General features: G+C 56.6%; 1 protein-coding gene across 5 annotated transcripts in view; it reads left to right on the top strand.

The window, feature by feature from the left end:
- The first annotated feature begins 3,164 nt into the window (after window positions 1-3,164).
- Window positions 3,165-21,553, top strand: part of LINGO1 (leucine rich repeat and Ig domain containing 1) — a 190,382-nt gene continuing 171,993 nt past the window's right edge. For 4 of the 5 annotated variants that reach the window (XM_059180317.1, XM_059180312.1, XM_059180315.1 and 1 more), the window contains exon 1: window positions 3,166-4,220. The gene's annotated coding sequence lies outside the window, so the exon portion shown is untranslated. Of the gene's footprint in view, window positions 4,221-21,553 lie in introns of all 5 variants that reach the window. The other variant, XM_059180316.1, reaches the window with a different exon arrangement.

The raw sequence follows: 21,553 nt of genomic DNA, 5'->3' as shown, positions 1-21,553 counted from the left end.
GGAAGCAGTCAATCCCCAACTTCTGGGGAAGGAGTTCCTTCCTGGAGCTGCCCACACTGGCCCACCCCCAGCCTTTGGCCCCCAGGCTCCAGATGCTGCTGTCTGGCAGTGGGGAGTGATTCCTCTAAGTGGGCCTGTTCATTACTCATGCCTCGTCTCTCTGTAAAGCCTGCTGGGAGCCAGAGGTGACAATAGCTCCCGGTCACCAGCCAGCACAGGGGCTGGATACAAGGGGTTCCCAAAGAGACCTCTGTACCTGCCTGCCTCTGTGTGGAACTCTTGGATAGAAGGCTGAGGCCTGGAGCTGCGGAAGGAAAATAAGTGAGTTACATTTATGGCCCCTTTGGGCAACTTAGGGAGGAAGTTGGGGCTCAGAGACGGTGTGATACTTATCTGAGGTTGCACAGCAAAGTTGGGGGCATAAATTCCCAAGCATAGACACAAAGGCTGCATGGCTCCCACAACAGTAAAGTGGGAGAAACGGACTGGAACTGTTGCTTTGCTTGGATGTCAGGCACTCCGGGGAAAGGCTGTTTGTCTCTGTTTGGCTTCCCTGGGGTCCACCTGGAGGCCCTGGGAAGACTCCTCAGGAGGTGTGTTGAGCCACAGCAGGCAACAGCCGTGAGCTCATCTCCCCTGAGGCCCCCAGGAAGTCTGTTACAAAGGCAGAGGAGAAATGGTCAGGAAAGGAGGGAATAGGAAGACAGTAGGGGCCTTTGGGATAGGCCATAAAGCCAAGCTCAGGTGTGGGGAAAGAAAATGACATGTGCTGAACACCTACTGTGTTGGGTCATTCATGTGCATTCTTCTCCCTCTTTTTTTTTTCTTTTAATATTGTGTTTGTTTATTTGAGAGAGAGAGAGAGAGAGCAGGAGGAAGAGGGAGAATCTCAAGCAGACTCTGCACTGAGCACAGAGCCTGATGTGAGACTCAGTTCCACAACCCTGAGAGCATGACCTGAGCCAAAGCCAAGAGTCAGATGGTTAACCAACTGAGACACCCAGGAGCCCCTCTTTTTTTTCTTTCTAAGATTTATTTATTTATTTTAGAAAGATAGCATGTGGGAGCAGGGAGGAGGGGAAGAGGGAGAAAGAGTCTTAAACAGACAACTCACTGAGCAGGGAGTCTGATGCAGGGCTCGATCTCATGGCCCCTGAGATCACGACCTGAGCCAAAACCAAGAGCAGACCGCTCAATGGACTGTGACATTCAGGTGCCCCTGTGTGCATTATTCTTTGGTTTTTTTTTTTTTTTTTTTTTTTTTAAGATTTTTTTACTTATTTATTTGAGAGACAGAGACCACAAGTAGGCAGAGAGGCAGGCAGAGAGAGAGAGAGAGAGGAGGAAGCAGGTTTCCTGCAGAGCAGAGAGCCCAATGCAGGGCTCGATCTCAGGACTCTGAGACCATGACCAAGGACCCTGGGATCATGACCTGAGCCGAAGGCAGAGGCTTTAACCCACTGAACCACCCGGGGGACTCTGTGTGCATTATTCTTTACGAATTCTTCACCAGCCTCCTTGGGGGCTGAGTATTTTTACTCCCATTGTACAGAGGAGGACACTGAGGCTGGAAGTGGCACCGGGTATCACCACAGTGTGGACTCTGCAGGGCACCTTGCTGGGGCGGGGGCGCCAAAGTTCGGCTCTCTCTGGACTCACATCACAGCCAGAGCAAAGCCTGGATTTCTCCTATTTCCAGCTCCCGTCAGCAGGGGGAGGCTGTGCTGCATCTGGCAGCAGAACTAGGAGCAGAGATTGGGACTGGGTTTGCTAGGAGAGGAGAGGAGGCTCCTTTCAAAAGCTTCTGGATTCTGGAAGACCTTAGCCATGCCTCTGTGACAGCCGAGAGATGGGGAGGACTTCTGCCTGGATTTGCTAAGTGGCAGCTCTGTTGCTGCCCTAGAACAAAGTTGAAACACATCAATTCAAGGCTCTTATAGCTTCTCTTTCCTCAAATACACCCATCCTTCCCTATTTTCCACTACCATGTCTTCGCAGATGCTCTTCTCTTGGCATGGGATGCCCTTTTGGTTCCTTTCTGCCTGACCAACTCCGGTTCATCCTTCAATACCTGGCTTCAATGCCACCTTCTCCAGAAGCTTTCCTGGACTTCCTCCATCCCCCAAAGTCCATCTTATCTCCTGTTCTTTCATGTTTTTAAGGGCAGGACTGTGTCTAAATCATCTGTGTGTCCCCAGTATCTAGCATAGGATGGGACACATAATAGATGCTTAGTAAGCAAATGGGCAACATCCCTCTGCGGAGGTTGGAGAGTGAGGGTCTGTCTGGGGTGGAAGTAGGTGTGGGGTACACAGAAGATGAAATGCTTATGCATCAGGCCTGTTCAGGATCAAGCTGACAGGAAGCCTTAGGGGTGAACTTAAACTTTATTTCTCAGGGGCATCATGAAGTTCCAGGGAGATCTTGGATGGGAATGAGTTCTATAAACTGTAATGTGTTGTCCCTGGTAGGTCCTTGTACCTCTCAACTTTGCCGTGTTCCCCGGATGAGGGTGGAGAGAAAGGTCAAAGAATGAGGGAGGAGGCAGAGCAGGGCTGGTGAGGGTGGGGTGGGAAGGAGTGCAGCCTCTGCCCTTGCCCCAGCTCTCAAGGCAAGGAGTGGGTGGGATTCTGAGTGCTAAGGGCTGGCTTGGGACTCCTTCTCCTATGGGATCTAACACCGTATCAGAGTTCGGCATGGCCCCAGAGATGATGTAAGCCAATGTCCTTCCAAGGAAGGGTAAACTGAAGCCCAGAGAGAGGCAGGCATTTGCCCAAGGTCACACAGCAGGAGTGGGAGGCCATCCTATGAGCCCTGTCCTCCAGCATGACAGGTGTCCTCATCCTGGGCTCAGATCCGGACAGCTGTTTCCCTGATCCCTCCTCCTGGCCCCGCAGTCTCCGGCGCCCAGGACGCAGTGCCCCACACCCCAGCCTGCCCCTAGGCTTAGCCGCCAACAAGCATTGCGCGCCCCTTGGATGGCACGGTCCGGACAGCTCCCAACCGCCCTTCTCCTTGACTCACCTCCAGCCCCGGAGGGCCGGGATCAACCGTGGCTGACAGGGCGCCGCCCGCACCGCCCCGGCTGCGCCACCGCCCGGGAGAGTTCCGGCGCGGCGAGGCTGCCCTCCTTGGCGCCCCCGGGTGGGGCAGGTCGAGCCCGGTGCGCTATCCCTTTAAGCCCGGGCGAGATGGGAGCTGTCAGCGACAGCCGAGGCTAGAGCGGGACGTCGCCGCCCGCCAGGCCAGAGGCAGGAGCCGCGGAGCGAGCGGAGAGCGGAGGTGGCGGCGGGGCCGGGCGCGGCAGGTCCCCTCGCCGCCCGCTGAGCTCTCGAACCCTGGGCCCGGCGAGGCGGGCGGCGCCCAGTGTAATGCGGAGAATGTGAGAGGCAGCGCAGGGCGGTGGGGAGGAGGGGGCGCGAGAGAGGGCGGCGGCAGGATAGAGGGAGAGACAGCGGGAGAGAGAAAGGACAGGGAACGGGGAGCAGGTGGGAGAAAAGAGAAGAGATAAAAGGAGAGGCAGGGACAGGAAGGGGGGGGGCAGAAAGGAGTGAGAGAACACGCGGCACGGGCGGCGGCGCAGGCGAGGAGGAGGGGGCCGGCTTCTTCGGGTGGGAGCGCCCGAAGCCAGAGTTGGGCGCCCCGGCCGGGGTTCGGGAGGCGAGTACGGCCCGGCCGGACATGGTGGGGGAGCGGGGAAGCCGGAGGGGCCCCCTCTGGAAGCGGCGGGGGACCTGAGGCGGGCCCTCCGGGAAAGGGACGCAGGGCCAGTCCATAGGCCCCGCGGGCCGCGCTCCGGGGGCTCCGGCGGGCCGGGGCAAGGGGGCCTTTGTGAGCGCCCCAGGAGTGCGGAGCCGGGTGTGCGGCGGCGGGGATGTGTGCGCGCCCGGGGCTGCGCGTGTGTGTGCGAGTGTGAGCGCCCGGGTGGGTGGGAGCGCGCGTTAGGGATTCTGCTGGCATCGCAGCGTGGAGAGCAGGAGGCAGGAGTGGGGCGCGCAGGGGAGCGCGGGGCCCTCCCGCGCACACGCACACGCCGCGCGCGCACACACATACACACACGCACACGCCCTCCCTGCCTCGCTCGCTGCCGCTGCCACCATCTCGGAGCCGAGCCCTGCGGAGCGGGAACCCGAGCCGGAGCGGGAACCGGAGTGGAGCAGAGCCGAGCCGGGGAATGCGGGCCCGGAGCGGAGCGGCGCGCAAAGTGCGCGCCCGGGACGGTGAGTGCGGCCAGGCCGGGACGCTGCGGCTGGGCGGGGGCCGGCGGGGCGCAGGCCGGGGAGCTGGGGTGTCTGCCCGCCGGCAGCGCCGCGTGCGCGGCCTCTGATTGGGCGGGAGCCTCAGGGGCAGTGGGTGGGGGTGGGGGGTGGGGTGCGCGCCCATGGGGTGCGTGCACGCGCGGAGATGGATGGGGCGCGCTCGGCATCCCGGTCCGTGACCGCGCTCCCGCCCGCTGCGCGGCCCCGCCTAACCCTCGCCTGCCGCCGGAACCCCGGCGACTTGGAGCAACTTTGTGTGTGGGGGGAGAGGAGATGGAGGCGTTTTAATGGAGGAATTCCGGCCTTGCCTTCCTGAGGAGAGAACGCGAGGGAGGGATGGGACGGGGGCGCCGGCTGTGCCACCCGGCAGGCCAAGGGGTGCGTCTCCACCACCCCATCGGCACAGCCACCGGCTCTCTGGGACACCAGTCCCTTACCCTGGCGCCGCGCTGGAGCCGCTCCCGGCGCTGGACTCCAGTGACTCCTCCAGGGTCCGGTGGGACCGCGCGGCGACAGCTTCCAGGTCCTGGGGCCGCAAGGTCGTCTTTGCAGCCAGGCTGAGGACACAGGGTTTGAGGTGGGGAGTGGGGAGACGTGCCTGTGTGTACATGTGTGTGCCCGCGCCTTCTGCTGCGTGGGACAGGCGGCTGAAAGAAGGGAACTGCCAGATAGAGACATCGCGTTAGATCTGGCCCCCAGGAGCTCCCAAGAGGCCAGGCATTGAAAGGAGAACCTCTAGGTCTCTGGCCTGGTGCACCCCCGGCTCCTGTGCCTGTTTTGCTTGGAGCCAGGCTTCTGTGTGCTCTACCATGTGTCAGGGCTGTGCCTGTGTTGTGCACCTCCCCACCCCACTCTGTTCCTGAGTCTCCTTCCACACTCCTGTCCCGCCCACTGCTGGCAGCCTCAGGGAACTTCCCAGGTCCCCTCCCCAAATGGCAATCCTGCCCCTGGATAGGATGGATGAGGGGAAGTAGCCCTAGGTGGTGCCCCTGAGATGGAGGGACCAGGTCCCCTCCAGAGAGAGGCCCAAGGAAAGGTCAGAGGTTAGGACTTCTATACAAATCCTCCTTGCTGCCAGGGCAGGTTTTTCCTCCTCTAGGAAGTCTTTCCTGATTGCTCCTTGAATCTGTCCTCTGGGCTCTGGTTTCTGCATTGGAGCAGTTGGGTTCCCCAGCAGTCCTTGTTCCTGTGCTCTCTCCTGGCACTCATTGTTAGCCCATGGGGGTCAGAAATCTTGGTTCTCTGCCTATGCATTATGCAGGATCTACCTGGCTCTCTGGGGGATGGCAATATTTTGTTTGACCAACCTTCAGGCTTAAACCTTGCTTCCACTTCCTTATCCTTCTGGAGCCTTGTCAGCCACCTGGTGAGAGTGCAAGGCCCATGGACGCAAGGCCACTCTATTTCACAGACGGCGGTTTTGAGACAGAAATGGAACTAGGAGAACTCCAGGCTCCAGGCAGCCCCTTTCCACTGGGAAGGTAGCCTTTCACCCTAGTCTTGGTGAGATGGGGAGGGACTCTGGCTTCCTGCTTCTGGAGAGTCTCCTGGGGCCGCTGTCCGGCTGCCTGTGACCAGCACCCTTCCCAAGTGGGCAAGAAGATGGGCATAGCCATTCTCAACCTTGTTCTCCCTAGCTTGACTTCTGGCACCTCTTGTCCCCAGCTTCATTAAGTTTTGCTTCTTAGATTTGGGGATGGAGTCTACCTGGGCTCCGCTTCCTGGTTTGCAAACCGGCTTCCTATAATCCATCCACTGGGATGTCTGTATTGTTCTGGGGATCAAAGGGGTTTCCCCACCCCCAGCCTGGCCCTATAGGCTAGGTTCTGGAATCCTTTCCACTCTCCTGAGATCTGCATCCTAGAGCCCCATCTGGCCCAGAGAGCTCACCTCAGGGAGATGGCTTCCTCACAGACATCTCAGTGTGCACTGGGGGGAATGGACTCTGGGGGCTCTTGGGACCACTTCCTACACTGGTGGCCCACCTGAGGAACAGAAGCTAGACCAGCTCTCAGCCCCAGGCAGGCTTTTGTGAGTGCTCTCCTCCATGTTGACCTGGTGGCAGCCTGGACTCATCCCCAGGGCCACTTTGGTCCTTAGAGGCCTCTGGGGGCAGGGAGAGCTGTTGCCCAGCGGTGGCCAAAGCTCCTCCTGGGGTTGGGGTGCTCTTGTGTTCTGTGGTGGCTGCTCAGCCTCTTTACTGGCTTCATGTTCCAGTAGCCCTGCTCTCACTCAGTGGCCTTTCTTACCCATTGTTTCTATTTTTTCTCTCTTCCCCCCTTCTCCATCCCCTTGTGGCTCCCTGAGCTCTCCGCTTTCCTGTGTGTCGACTGATGCTCTGGTTGACCCCCAGGTGGCTAGAGCGCGGCCTGGTGCCTGCTTGGTGCCCTCCCTGCTACCCAGGTCCACTTTAATCTCTGCCCAGCTTTTTCTTCCCCCTTCCCACCGCAGGACCCAGCAGGCTGAGCCTGCCATTTGGTCTCGAGCCATGGGGAGAGAGGGAGCAGGGTACCTCTTTGGCCCTGGGTCTGTGCTGTCAGGGGTGTGAATCCCAGCCAGGTGCCCCTAGCTTTAGGAAGAGCTACTCCCCCTCAGACCTCTGACCAGTGGGACCCCTTCTTTCCCTCTCCAGCCAGTCTCTGACTCTGCTGTGGGTGTGTTTTAAATTAGAAAAGTGTCATATTCTAACAAATTCTGTGATAAGTTGTTGGGTGGGCTGGGCCTTGGGGTGATTTGACTGGGGGGAAAGTTTACCCCTGACTACTCAGGCCTCATTTGGGAGGTCCTGGGGGCCACTCTGGCCAACCAGAGTCTCCTCCACGGGTTTCTGGGGCTTGCACATCTGCTCCTGAGAACCATGACTTGGCCTTGCTCCTCATTGCCTAGAATTCTCCAGTCAGGGGCTTGCTCCACATTTGGGGTCCTCTCTTGGTTTGAGGCCTGGGCTGAGTCCTGGGGATTCCAGTGACAAGCCTAAGTCCCTCCCTGGGTGGGTTCTGGAAGGGACACAGGTATCCATCCTGGGTATGAGGCCGAGTGGGCTGGGCAGCTGCAGAGGGACGTGAGACAGCGTTTGGCAGCGGGTTGTTTCAGGTGGAGTGGAGGCTGGTGTGTTTTGACCTGCTCAGATGTTTCTGGCACTTGGTAGAAGCCCCGTGAATATGCTGAATGCATAAGTGGAAGGAGAGCACGAACAAGGGAGGGCTTTCCAGGCAGATGGCACAGTGTTAGGGAAGGCATGGCAGTGGGAAGCACCAGGCATGGGTGGAGCATGTTTGCAAGGGAGTAGCTCATGCTGGGGCACAGCCGGCCCGGAGCAGGTTGGCACAAGACCCAGGAGGGTCTGGAGTGCCCAGCTGAGAGTGTGGGCTGATTCCACATTCAGGGGCTGCGGGGTGGAAGTTCTGGAGGAACCCGCGAGCAGATCTGCAGTTTCAACAGCTCCCTCTGGTGGTTGTGGGAGGGGTTGGCCAGGGGAGCCGGAGGCGGGGATGAGGTCCTGAGGCTGTCAAGGGAATCCAGGCTGGGGTGAGGGCAACAGGATGGTTTTCCACCCCAGGAGGGTGGAGAGATTCCACCTGGGGAGGAGCCTTGTGGGGCAGAGGACGCCATCCATCCCGAGTTGGGCAGGGCCTCAGGAATATCACGGGTCCCACTACCTGGGCAGAGGAAGGTAGTCAGTGTCTGAGACTCACAAAAACTGGCCCTCCCACTGGGTGTGCTTGAGCAGTTCCCCTGATCCCTCCCACCTCTGTGTTTAGGTCTGCAAAATGGATAAGTTTGTCTCCCTGGAGACCTGGGGTGGGTTTGGGTGGGAATCTGTGACCGTGGAAGTGGGCTACAAAGAGAAGGGGTAGAGTGCTGGTCACACTTCTCTTGGACAGAGGAAGAGTTGGAGGACCGGGGACGGGTGGTGGCTTGAATGAGATCACAGGACAAGCTGGGGGCAGGGTGTTCCTGCTTGGGGTTTTCCTGGCTGGGTCTTTGGTCTGTGGGGCAGGGGCGGGTGGCATGCCCAGGGCCTCGAGGCCTCGGCAGAGGACGTCCTCAAGCAGTGGCTTCTGCAGTCCAGCTGTCAGGGAGCATATGGGGCCATATGGCCCCATCAGGGGAGACGCCAGCCGCTGAAGGAGAAGGAGCGGCTGCCATCCTGGCCTTCTGGATCTATGTGGGCACTGCCAGCCTTTGGGGTCGGGGCGGGAGGAGGCCAGAATGGAGCCTTGGTGTCCAGGTTGGTTTGGACATGAAGCTTGGGTCTTGGCAGATGGTCCCTTTCCAACACCCATCTGCCAGAGCGGCCGGACAGGCGGCTTCAGGCCCAGGCCTGATCCAATTAGGCCCAGGCCAGCTGTGCCAGGTGCCCTCCACGGTCCCTCCGCTCCCCCCGGCTCGGATGCACTGGCGATGCACAGGCAGTGGGTGCTACAGGGCATCTGATGTCGGGGCTTCAGGGCTCAGCGGAGTAAGTGTGTGTGACACGCAGCCTCGCCCTGGGCGTGGGTTCTGTAGCTCTAAGATTTGGGGGGTGTGGAAACGGGTCCCTCGAATCAGCCTGGGGTGGTCAAAAGGGTGTGGGCGTGGATGGATTCTGGATCTGGGTCTGAGTCCTGGCTCAGCTGCTTCCAGGCTGGGTGACTTCGGGCAAGTTCTTTCACTTTTCTGAGCTTCGGTTTCCTCATCTGTACCACGGGAGAATGATATCCCTGCCTCATTGGGGTGTCATGGGTGTACTTTAAAGTGACACGCGGAAGGCAGGCACTGGCCTGATGCGTATAAGAATCTTCAGGGAATGTTGGTTCATTTTTGTTCTCTGCTGGGAGAGGGAAATGAGGCCTCTCAAAGTATCCATATCTAGACCGAAGTAGAGAGAAAACTTATTATTACTGTTTTCCAGAACAAAATCTGCTTTACGGCTTTCTGTAAGTTTTTCTACTCCTTCCCTCCTCTAGACCTCATGGCAGTTCTGCAAAGGAGGCAGAGAGCCTGCCCCGTTTCACAGATGAGGAAACCGGGAAGGCATTCTTAGAGTTGCACAGCAAGCTGGGTGGACCCTTGGTCCCAACAATTGCTCCATGGGTTTTCTTCCCAAACCTTGGGGGTAGAGATTGGGGAGAAGTTGGTCTGTCTTCGACAAGGCCTGTCTAGATCAAGCTTGGGAGTCCTAAAGTTTCCCCACCCAGCCCTGTCTTCGTCACAGATACAAGGACAGGCTGTCATGGTGACAAGCAGTCAGTCGCAGCTGGGGTGGGTATGGGTGACCCTCAGTGGGGCAGCATGTACACCCTCTGCTCTGCTGGCCAGGTGGGAGTGGGGGTGGGGACTGGGAGGAGGGAGGAGGGGGCCTTCACCTCCTGGTGAAGCCTAGGCCAGTAGGGCTCTGCTTTTTGGGGAGGGCGGGGAGGGCACTGGGCTCTGTCCCTGACCAGCTGTGTGACCTTGGCCAGGTCAGCGTCTGGGCCCTCTTTGAGCCTCAGCTTCCCTCTTTGTAAACGGGAGAGAATTACCTCTGTGCCTGCCTCACAAGGCTGTTTTCGAGGCTCAACTCTAAATACCTATTTTTATTTTTTTTTAAGTTTTCTTTCTTTTCTTTTTTTTTTTTAAGATTTTATTTATTTATGTGACAGAGAGAGACATCCTGGGATCATGACCTGAGCTGAAGGCAGACGCTTAATGACGGAGCCACCCAGGTGCCCCGAAATACCCATTTTTATTTTTATTTTTTAAGATTTTATTTATTTGATAGAGAGAGACACAGTGAGAGAGGGGAACACAAGCAGGGCGTGTGTCCCTCCGAGCAGGGAGCCCGATGCAGGGCTCAATCCCAGGACCTCAGGATCGTGACCTGAGCTGAAGACAGAAGCTTAAAGACTGAGCCCCCCCAGGTACCCCTCAAAATACCTATTTTTATACGGACATGCCGTTCCACAGCTGCGAGTCCAGGAGTCCCCAGTCCTGCAGCTGCTGGTCCTAGGATCATTCAGCGATTCACTTTTGGGGTGCTTCTTCTGGGCCTGGCTGTGCTAGCCGCTCTGGGGACAGAGATGAGCCACCCCAGCCCCTGCCCTGTTGGGGTATGCAGCCCGCACTCAGTAGCAAACTTGCGCACAGTAGTTCTTAATGGTCTCCCAAGGCCACGCTGGCTGTGGCCCTTGAACCCTCCCTATTGCCTTCAGGCCGGCGACTGGACTCCACAGTGCCTTGCATGGGGTCGGAGCCTTCGCTCCAGCCATCTCCCTCTGGTCCTCTGTGTGCACTCAGGTGCCAGCCAAATGCCACTCACTGTCCCTTTCACACCTGTTGTGGCTTTTTTCTTCCTCCAGGGTCTGGCCGTGCTGTCCCCACCACCTGGTGCCTTCTTCTGCCTCTGCCCTTGTGGTTCCCTCCCACTGTTTAATACTCGGCCCATGTGCCGTATTTCAAGTCTCCAGCTAGAAGTAGCTGCTTTTTCCTCAGGACTGTGCACCTACTGTGTGCAAGGCCTAGTGTATGGGTGGCCTGTGAACTATGGTGGTTTATCTCTCTAGGACGCCTTGGTGGTAGGGACCAGGTTTTTCCATCCTGGGTACCTGCCATGTCCAGGCACCTGGGGCTAGGCGGGCGCAGAGACATGAGGGGAAGCCCCCAGGGCCCCTGTGGCCAACGCCACTTCTTCCTGCCTCTTGAGCCTGGGGATGTGGGCGAGGCCTGGAACGTCTACTTGAAAAGCCCCCGAGTTATGGATGGCTTTTCTGCTGAGGTGCTCACCACAGACACGGACTTCCTTGCTCCTGGAGGCTCCACCTGGCTGCGCTGGGGTGCCCAGTCATTGGCCGCACATAACTGGCTCTGGAGAGTTGCATGGCATTGGCAATTAGTGACTGATTATTTGGGGTACTGATAATTCTTCCATTATCGATTGGTGGAGAGGGCCTAGCTAGTGTTGGTGTGGGTCAGCTGGGCCTGGCTGGGAGACTGCGACCATGACCACTGACTTCCTGACCGGGAAGCTCCAGAAACAGGAGTCAGAGGAAAGGAGGTGTAGGCCACACTGTCTTAGATTGGAGCTGCCAGGGCTGAGACAGAGGGTTGGGGAGAGGGAGACTCCATCTCCCTCTGTCCCCAGCTTCTATGTTCTGCCTCTGGAACATAGGAGGCAGACTCCAATCCCGGTCTCAACTGGCCCTGGGGCTCTGCTTTCCCATCTGTTAAATGGGGATCTCAGTCTTTGGGGTAACACTGTGCCTTTGAGTGAGACAGCCTGGCCGTCACTGACGGCATTTGTGCTGAATGGGTGAGGGCGTTCTGAGGCTTGGAGAGGGTGGTGGCTCCTTGGCGATGAGAGCCGGCATCACAGTCCTCAGCTCAGGGCTGCTCAGCAGAAGGGACAGTGAGCTGGTGGGTGGGAGGGACGGGCTGCTTGGAAGACTACAGTTGTCTCTCCCAAGTGCTCTGTCTGGCTCCTGAATGTTCTAAGGCTTCTCAATGTGGAGTCAGGACTCAGTGGAATTTGTGCAAAAGTGATTTCTAGGGAAACCACATAAAGGAACCAGCAAGGGGTGTGTTGGGGGGAGGGATGTTTAACCTACTTGAGAGACCTAGCTGCCTTTCAGGATCGCCAGGAGCACAGGGCATTGTGTGTGGGGCTCCTGGCTCATGTCACCAAGGCCTTTTTTTTTTTTTAAACTTTTCTTAGGAACATTTCCAAACATACAGAAAGGTAGAGAGACTAGAATAGGAAACCTTATATAGCCTTACCTAGATTTAACAATTGTTGACATTTTGCCACATTTTGCCTTATCTTTATTCCCCCAGAGTATTTTAAAGTAAATTATAGACATCATGCCATTTCACCCCTAAATATTTCAGCATTGGTCTCTGAAAGATATGAGAAAAAATTTCTGTTTAACCTCAAGTGGTCATATATTCCTTTTCATTTTATCCTTGAGAGATGAGGATGCTGTCAGATGAGGGACTGAACCCTGAGAGGTGGCCTGACATGTCCAAGGTCACAGAGCAAAGATGGGTAAGGGACAGGAGAGGCGGGACCTAGGAGGTGGCCACAGGTATGACAGCCTGGGACTGGCAGCGTTGCCAGGGGGAGGGGGAGGCCCAGGGGAAGGGGGAGGGGGAGGGCGTTGGTGGTCCAGAGCTGGGCAGGTGGCTGCAGCAGGATCTCCATCTTTGGGGGAGGGGGTTCCTCTGGCTCAGGCTGGGGGTTCTGCCTGCAAACAGGAAGTGACTGTCTTTTAGGTTAATCTGCTCTCTTCCTTTTGTTTGCTGCGGGATTAATCAGGAACTGCAGCGTCAGGGAAACCTAAAACAACGTCTTGTTTATTGTTTAATTTAGGAGAATGTTATCAGGCTCTGGCCATACAAGTGAAGGGAGTTTCTGCTGGCACAAGAAACAGCGCTGCCCCCTACTATCCAGCTTGGGGGGAACAGTGGGGAAGGCAAGGGGAGGGCTTGCCTGATAAGAGGGCTTAGGATCCCAGTCTGGGCTCTCATTGGGGGCGGGGGGGATCTGCGTATCAGGGGCTTGGTGCTGAGCCTGAGATCTGGGCTGGGCTGAAGACTGTACCTTCGGAACAGATGGAAGTGAGGCACCAGAGGGGTGAGCTTCTGGCGTGACTGTGTGCTGGAACGGGGGAGAGCCCTGGATGCTTCTAGCCATACTGAGGAGCTGTCCTTCTCTCTCCTGCTCTCCTGTCTGAGCCCAGTTTTTCCCTGGGGAGACTCTTATAGGACTGGTGTCTTCTGCCAGCTCAGGGCAGGTGCGGGCCTCCCCGGGCTTTCTTGTCTCCCTAAGGTCAGGGGATCCTGCCCCCAGCACCCACATGTGCCTGGGACTCCTTATTTGGCTGTTAATGACTTAGTATCTCTTGATTTTGCCAGGGTCACCGAGGTCCCAGGTATGGAATTGAAGAAAGTTGGAACTAGAAGGCAGCCCCAGAGATGATCTCATTTTTGTTACGGGTTTCAGGAAGGGAAACTGAGGCACAGGGCATGGTTATCCTTGTCTTAGGGCTCACAGTGAAGAGCACTGTAGAGCCTTGGCAATAGTCTGGTATCTGGCTTCTCAGTCTCAGGAACCCCTGCTTCTGGGCCAGCTGGGCTTGTAGTTTAGACACACTAGTGCTCCCCAGTGTGCAAAGGGGAGAAGGCAGGCCCAGCTGGGAAAGGGCTGTCAGTCATCCCTGGGGTGGGACCAGGTTCCCCTATTAGGGCCTGCCTCCCTCTGCGTGTGTGTGTGTGTGTGTGTGTGTGTGTGTGTGTGTGCATGCACACACACATGCATGCACTGTCACGCTCTCCTAGTTACTTATCAGGGAGGAGAATGGGCGTGCAAGTCGGGAAGAAGGCTTTAATGGGGTGTCCTGAGGTCCAGCCATCCAGGGCTGGGAGTTGCCTGCTATTCTCCCATCTTTGTCTCTGCAATGAGGAGAGCCCTGAATAGTGCCAGGCTTATTTCTCGAGGACAGGAAGTGGGGCAGGAGAGGCCCCTGGGAGAGAGGTAACCAAAGGGAGAGCAAGAGACAGAGATATCAAAGCACTCTCTGATCCCTGGTCTGTGGTCCTATGGTGCTGCCAAACTCTGCATCAAGCCTGTGTATTCTTGGCAGTTGGGAAAGGAGAGGAAAACAACCCAAGCTTGCACGAGAGGCTGGATGGGGCCTGTCTGATCTGGATGACGTCACCACTCCTCCTGCTACAATGAGGCAGGTCATGGGCTCCTTCTGTCCCAAGAGTGAGGCAGGGCGGACAGGGTATGGGTTTCAGCCTGTCTATTGTGGTTGGAAAGGGGGCTGGGAAAGGTCAGAGGAAAGAGGGAAGGTCCTTGTTGCCCCTTCCCCCATCCTTTTCCTCCGCTCTCCCAGTGCTGGAGGGATAGAGTGAGCACAGTGCCTGGAGTCCAGGGGGCAGGTGGGACAGTGCCTGCTGGAACTGAGGCAGGGCACAGAACAGTACCTTTATTAATGCACACAACTGCCCTGCATGGTGGAGATCATGGGCTCCGTTTTACAGACGAGGTCACTGAGGCTTAGACAGTCTCGCAGCTGGTCAGTGAGGAACCTGGGATTTGAGGCTAGAACACCCTGGCTTTGCTGGACCACTCTGTCTTCTGGACCGGGCTTCTGCTCTCGGCTACACCTTTCACTGCTGTTCCCTGGGCCTTGGTGTTTGCCTTTGGCCAGTGGGGCCTGGGGGGTGGCTCAGGGAGCAGCAGCCACCGGCTGGAGGGGAGGCTGAGCTTCCACCAGGCCTGCTAGAAGCTAAGGGTTCTGGTTGAGGCTTACTGCAGTTCTCAGGAGGGATCCTTCCCAGCCAAAGTGAGTGAGAGGCTCCACAGCGCTGTGCTGAGGGGTTGGGCTTCTGGGTGTGTGGAGAGCCCTTCAGAGCCTCCCGCCCTCTTTGCTCCTAGCTGGTGGGGGCCTTCTGTGCATTTATGAGGTGACTGCAAGGCAGTGGGGGAGCCCGTGTGCATATACGTGGGCCACCCAGAGGCCTGGGGAGGCACGTTTGAGCACTGAGCGTGGAGTAGGGCCAGGCTGAGTTCGTTGAACACCAACTGTTGGTCACAGGACTGGGGGATTTACATACACTACCTCACTTAATCTAAGAACAACCCCGTGAGAGATGGACTATCACTATTCCTGTTTAATGATAAGGGAGCTGAGGCTCAGAGAGGCTGAGAGAATTGCAAAGATCACACAGCGAGTGAGTGGGGGAGCTGGTATTTGAAACTAGGTATGAGCCTGGGTCTGTGCTGCTGCTGGGAGGAGGGCAGTTAAGTTTCGGGAAGGACCTCTGGTGGCTGCTCTGTACTTGGAGAGGGGACCAAGGGTCAGGTGAAAGGTGGAGAGGAGAGGCCTGCTGGGGTCTAGGGCTGTATGTCCTTGGCTCTGGGTCTGTATCCTCAAACCTGCTTTAACTCCCCTTCAGGGGAGTGGTGCACATTCCTATGGTTCCTGATCAGACAAAGGCCTGGAGGTGGGACAGAAACAGGGCAGTGTGCCATGCTGACAGCATCTGGAGATGAGGGCGGAGGGGGGACCGGGCTGTGCAGGCCTCCAGTGCCGGCCTGGAGCCGTGGATGTTCTCTGGATTTGAGCAGAGCCAGGTCTGAAGGTTGGAGAGATGGCTGTCTGGTGGCTGGGCTGGTTAGTGACCATGGGCCATGGGTGAAGAGGTGAGAGAACAGAGGGTGTCTGGAGGCTTCTCCCCTCCTTGTTCTGAGCCCATATCAGTATAGGCCGAGGGCGTGGTTCATCTTCGTCTGTCTCTGTTCTTTGCGCTCCCTTTCCGGGGCTTCCAGAGCGTGGAGTGAGAGTGGGGAGCGGGGGTCCCTGGCCCCTCCCAAGCCCCTCCCTTGGAGGCTGTAAATATTTTATCTCCACCATCTCTGCTGCGGAAATTGCTGCTTTTAACACCTTTTTTTCCCTTTTGCTTGATACAAATGCTGGAAAAATTTTGTGCTGGGCGCTCACTCTGTCGCTTCTGCCTGTGCCCAGAGTCCCCTCCAAAAACTCTAATTGCTTTTAAGCTGCGATAGTTGGCAAAAGCAATTTTCTTTACATTATGGAGAAAGGGGGAAAAATCCACCACATTTTCTTCTTCCCTTTTTTTTTTTTTTTTCTAACCTATCGTTTTGAGTTTCTCCTCATGGCTGCTAAGAAGATTCTGGGAGAGAAATGGAGTAGAGAAAGATGTGGGCGGGGAAGCACGCTTGGAGAGGGCCTTTTGCTTTCCGGTCCTCAGTTTCCCCATTTAGAAGGTGGTCCTATGTCCGTTCATTCATTCAGCAGACATCCTGGAGCACACCCCGGGGAAGCAGCTCGAGGGCCAGGACTGGCTCTGTCTTTGCTGCCGCATCCCCAGCACCCAGCACAGAGTGTGAGTACAAGCTCAGTTAACAACAGTGGACTGGGGACGCCTGGGTGGCTCAGTTGGTTGGACGACTGCCTTCGGCTCAGGTCATGATCCCGGAGTCCTGGGATCGAGTCCCGCATCAGGCTCCCAGCTCCACGGGGAGTCTGCTTCTTCCTCTGACCTTCTCCTCGCTCATGCTCTCTCTCACTGTCTCTCTCTCAAATAAATAAATAAAATCTTTAAAAAAAAAAAAGAACAGTGGACTGGATCAGCGGCCCCACTGTGAGCCAGGCGCTTTGCCAAGCCCCAGGGGTGCACCTGGATGGGTCAGAGGCAGCCACTGGCCACAGGAGCTCCCCATGGGCGAGGATCCTCCAGATAAATCTATTGCTGCATTTCTGAGACCTCACGCAGGGGGCTGCTGGCTACTTAGGATCCCAGTGCAGGGCAGGGCAGGGCAGTGAGGAAAAGCGGCCCAGGGGAGGGCCTGGGCTGCATTGTGAGGAGGGGGAAGGAGTGTGGCAGGTGAACAGAGGCCAAGAAGCAGGAAAAGCGTGTGCAGAGATGAGGGGTGGTGAGCACCAGAGCTGAGGGTGGGGTCTGGCAGCGGAGGAGGGGAGGCTATCAGGCTGGGCCCTGAGTTGCCTGGAAGAGCTTTCCACGGAGGTGGAGAGTTTGGACATGATCCCAAGGGTGAGGGGAGCTCTGGAAGGGTTTGGAACTGAGGACATGTTGGGGAGATCCCTTTGGCTTCAGAGCAGGGGTTGGAGAGGAGGGGCTGCCCACTGCGAGGCTGGTCCGGCAGCAACAAGACAGGATCCAAATTCCTGGTGCTTCTCTCCTCTGCTTGTGCTGTGAGAAGAGGTGCCCCAGGCCTTCCCTGGACCCTGGGGTGAGGAGCCCCCAGGGTAGGAGTCCAGCTCATAGTCCTCTGTTGTCAGAGTCAGTCAGGTTTGCCTGGCTCTGGGTTCCTTAAAACCCTTTAGGGTGTACGGAGCCCGCTGACCTCTGACCCCTCAGGTGACCTTAGAAAACATCCCCTGAGGTGGCTGAGCAGGTGGCCATTTCCCACTGCCAGGGATCGCCCAGGTTTGTCCCAGGGTTGTATAGGCAGGTGGAGAGGGCCTGGGGTTTTGAACCCAGGTCTCAGGGCCCTAGCTGGCTGCCCCCACCCCCTCTGCGGTGCTCTCCTCTGCCCCGGGCCCTCCTCTCCTCCCCTCCCCTCCCGAGCCCTGTGCTCCTTCCCTGTTTGCAGAGCGTGTGGGGCTTTTCAAAAGCATTAATGATAGAAAATAAATTGGAATCGGAGAGGAATCATCGCCGGGCATTCTCGGAGGGCCGCCTCTGCCCTCGCGTCTCTCAGCCATATTGAAGCCGGCAGCCCGACCGGAATATGAATGAGTCCGGGGCCGGCATTGCTCTTAATCTGTCGGGGAGCCCTCCCTGGCCAGACGGTGCTCTCCGGCAGCTGCGCTGTTTGCAGTGAGGTCCCAGCGGCTGCGGGGCCTCACCAGCCAGGACCAATTTCTCTGGGATGGAGTCACAGTCCACAGCTACAGACGAGGGGCAGGGGAAGCCTCATGCCCAGTGCCCTCTCCCCTTTAGACCTGGGCTGGAGACACAGCCCCGAGGCTGGCCTGGGCTGGGTCAGGCATCAATGCATGGACTCAGGTAGGGGAGGTACCTATGGAACTGCCAGAGGCTCCTTGGGGTCTGAATTCCTCATCTGGGTATTCAGGGCCCCTTGTGTACTTAACCCACTTCATCCTATCTCCTCCAGGAAGCCTTCCTTGATCACTGCCTGGCTTCCACTGGGCTTTCCATTTCTGAGCCTCGTGTGGCCCCTGGAACAGGGGTGCAAACCTAGTGCCTGAAGGGGATAGGCAGCTGAGGAGTGGAGGGGGCTGGGTGTGATCCAGTCAGGAGGGCTAGAGATGAGCAGCGTAAAGGCAGGGCATGGGAGCCCTGTGATGGCCGGCCAGAGCTGTCATCTGCCCACCAGCAGGGAGCTCCCGAGGGCAGGCCCTGGTCTCCCTGCTCACACAGGTGTGAGGCTCTGGGGACCTGGGGAATAACTTGGGGCAAACTGCTAGCTTAGAGCTAGGGAAACTGAGGCCCAGATAGGGGTGGTTAGGAAGGGCCCCTGTTCCACTCTAAGCAAGCTATACGTCCATGCTGGTATGACCCCCACAACAGGAGCAGGAGGTGGGCTTTTGTGCCTCATTTTAGAGAGGAGGAAACTGAGGCTCAGAGTGGCCAGATCTGGGACATGCTTTAGGCCTGCGTTTGAATCAGTTGATTGGAGCCCTGTTGCCTCTCTCTGGCAGGATTATGGGGGTGCTGAGGCGAGTTGAGTTGCCTGAGGGGGCCAAGGTGCAGTTATGCCCAGAGTGAGCTCAGCTAGGGCAGAAAGCCCGGTATCCTGGCCCAGATCTGCCACCAAGTCCCTGTGTGACCTGGGCGGTGGGCTCTCTCGGTGCCTCAGTTTCCCCAGGCCAGTCTGAGAGAGGCCCCGTGGGGGGTCAGAGTGAGTTTGGGGGCCCCCGAGAGCTCGTGGGCCCTTGGCCTGGCTGCCACCCCTGCTCAGTGTTTCTGTCTGGTCCCTGGGCTCTTCGGCCCCAGGCCAGACTCATAATGAAACCTCTTGCTCCTGTCCTCTTTGGGCTCACCGTCTTGCGCGACATAGTGATGGGGGCACCCAAGAAGGACCTAGGCTCTGCAGGCCCAGCTAGTAGTAAGGGGCCGTTAGGGAAGCCTGTCTGTCCCATACCCGAGGAGGGATGAGGGACTCAGGCCACAATCAAGTGGGAGGACTGAACACTCAGCTCTGTAGTCTGGAGCCTCACCCCTGCATGACCTTGGCACTTCCTTTCACACTCAGAGTGGACTCACAAGGACGCTGTGTGGTAGCCCTGCGGTGTAAGACAGGAGGAGCCAAGGCCCAGAGAGTCCAAGAAGGAGACTCAGGGTTGCCATTCACCCACTGTGACCTCACCTGGTCCAGTCTGTGCCTGCACCCCTTGCTGATAAGGAGCTCATTCCCTCCCCAGGCAGCCCTGGGGTGGTTAGGAGGGAGGTTTGCGCCCCCTTCCCCTACAGCATGCGTAAATTCTCATCTAGTTTGGTGCAGTTTCAAGGCTCACAGATTCCCAAGTCCCCTCTCCCTGGGACCCGTTAGAAACTCCTGCTTTCATCATTCCCCATGTGACCTGGAGAATGTCACCAGTCCCCAGGCCGTGCTCTTTCTGCTCTGACCCCGTGAAGACGCCACTCTGTGCCCAGCTGGGGTCGAGCATTAGGATCACCCGCTCGTTCTTCCCACAAACATGAGTCCTTGATGCCTTGTCGGTGCCAGGCCTGCGCTGGGCTCTGGGCGCACAGGAGAGCAGGACCCACCCCTGGCCCTGGAAATCATGTCCGTCAGCACTCACTGCTTGGGGTGTCAGGACAGGACAGAGGTGTTCCCACCCTAGCCTTTTGGGAGAGGCCTCTTGGAGGACACCGGGACTTGCCAGGGAGGGGCAGCATCCCTGCAAAGGAAGCGACAAGCACAGAGTTTTCCAGGCCTGTTTCTTTCTTGGTGGCAGACGGCCCAGTCTGCGGAGGGGAGGGGAGCCCTGGGAGGCACTGGGTCAGGCATGAGGCTGAGGGCCAGCTGGGGATGGGGCTCTGCTGTCTACCACCTGCTCCTGGCCTGTCCGCAGGTCTGCTGGCTGCCTGTGCTGACATATGCACACATGCTTACACAAGTGTGCGTGCGGTCCCACTGACTCTAACTGCAGACGTGAGCACACACATACCCTCCACAGTGCCTCCCCACAGACCTCGTGGGCTCCCCTCTGTGAGCATTGCACACCTGCACACACCGGGCCCCATTGCCTGGTGGGCCCATGGGCTCACCCATCCCCTCTCTTTATACAGAGAACCCTGTAAGATTCCAGAGCTGAGCCTCAAAGACTCCTTCCCTCGAGTTTTATGTCAAGACTCTTTCAGGTTACCCCGCCCCCTGGACTCCCCGAGCCGAAGCCTAGAGTTTCCCAAGAACGTGTTATCCCAGGGTTTTCTGGACACCTCAGGAAGCCGCCCATGCTAGCGGTGGAGAACCAGGGCCCTGCTCAGGGGCCAGAGGCCCAGGCGTTAGCCCCAGACGGTCTGGATCATCTGTGTGACCTTGAGTAACCTTCTGGCCTGTCGGCCTTGGTTTCAGGGTGCAGGCATATGGGCTGCACCTTCTCCAGCATAGGTTCTCAAACTTGTTCCAGAGCCTGGGTGTCTGGGAAGGTGCCTGGGGGCTCTGGAGGCCAGGGAGGAGCTGGGTAGGCCCCTTCCCTTCCCATCACAGCACGGCTGCTTAGATCTGCATTTTATATGAAGGTTCGGGCAGGACTTAAAGGAAAAACCCATTAACTATTGATTTTGTTTTTCTGATTACAAAAGAAAATCCAACAGTGCATTTGTGGATAAGAGCCCGTGGCAGCTCCTTCGTCCCCTCCTAAGAGGTGTTCGCTGTAACATCTGGGTATTGTCCTCCAGCCTTTTGGGCCATATACCAACAAATTGCTATTTATAAAAATAGGCTCATTCTGAAATAGCATGGTACAGCTTGGTTTTTTTCATATTGTTATACATAGATATGCCTCTTTCTATCAAATGGCTGCAGACTATGCCAGAGTAGAGATGTGCTGGATTTTATATGAACATTCCTTTATTGATAAGTACCGAGGTAATTTCTAATTTCTTATTTACTCTTACCAGTGATGCTCTGTGAGCATCCTTGAATATATATAAGTGAGTGTCTCTGCTATGGTTTCTATAGGAGAAGCTCCTAGAAGTGGGATTACTGGTTTATAGGGTGTGTGGGTTTAAAGCATTTTTTGATATTGCCAAATTACCCTTCCAAAGGTTGAGCCAATTCCCCCTCCCTCCAATGGCCTATGAGTGCTCATTTCCCTACATCCTGGCCAGCACTGGTTGTTATCAATCATTTTAATTTTTCCCAATCTGATGGGCAAAAAATGGTATCATGTCATTTTCATTTGCATTTCCCTGATCGCTAGTGAGATAGAACATCTTTTCATACATTTATTGGCCAATTGAGCTCTTCCTTTGTGGATTTCTAATTCACTGCCAATTTTCTCTTCTTCTGTCTTTTTTCTTATTGATTTGTAGCGGCTCTTTGTATATTAGTGATGTTTCCTTCCAGTGTCTCACTTGCCTTTTAACTTGTTTATAGTGTCTCTTGCTGCACAGATGTTTTACGTGTTTATATACTTGGATTTATCAAATTTTCACTTTATGGCTTCTGGATTTAATGTCTGGCATAGAAAGCCTTCCCCCACTGCACAAGATTTCATTTCAAATAAGAATTTTATTGCTGAAAAATCTTTGCAAAGCTCCGGTTTGCAGGCTTCTCCTGCCAGCTGCAGCCCTGGCTCTGGGGGAGGGAG

Source organism: Mustela lutreola, chromosome 7 (assembly GCF_030435805.1).
Source record: "Mustela lutreola isolate mMusLut2 chromosome 7, mMusLut2.pri, whole genome shotgun sequence".
Taxonomy (NCBI): Eukaryota; Metazoa; Chordata; class Mammalia; order Carnivora; family Mustelidae; genus Mustela; species Mustela lutreola.
This window is presented reverse-complemented; position numbering and strand designations above follow the sequence as displayed.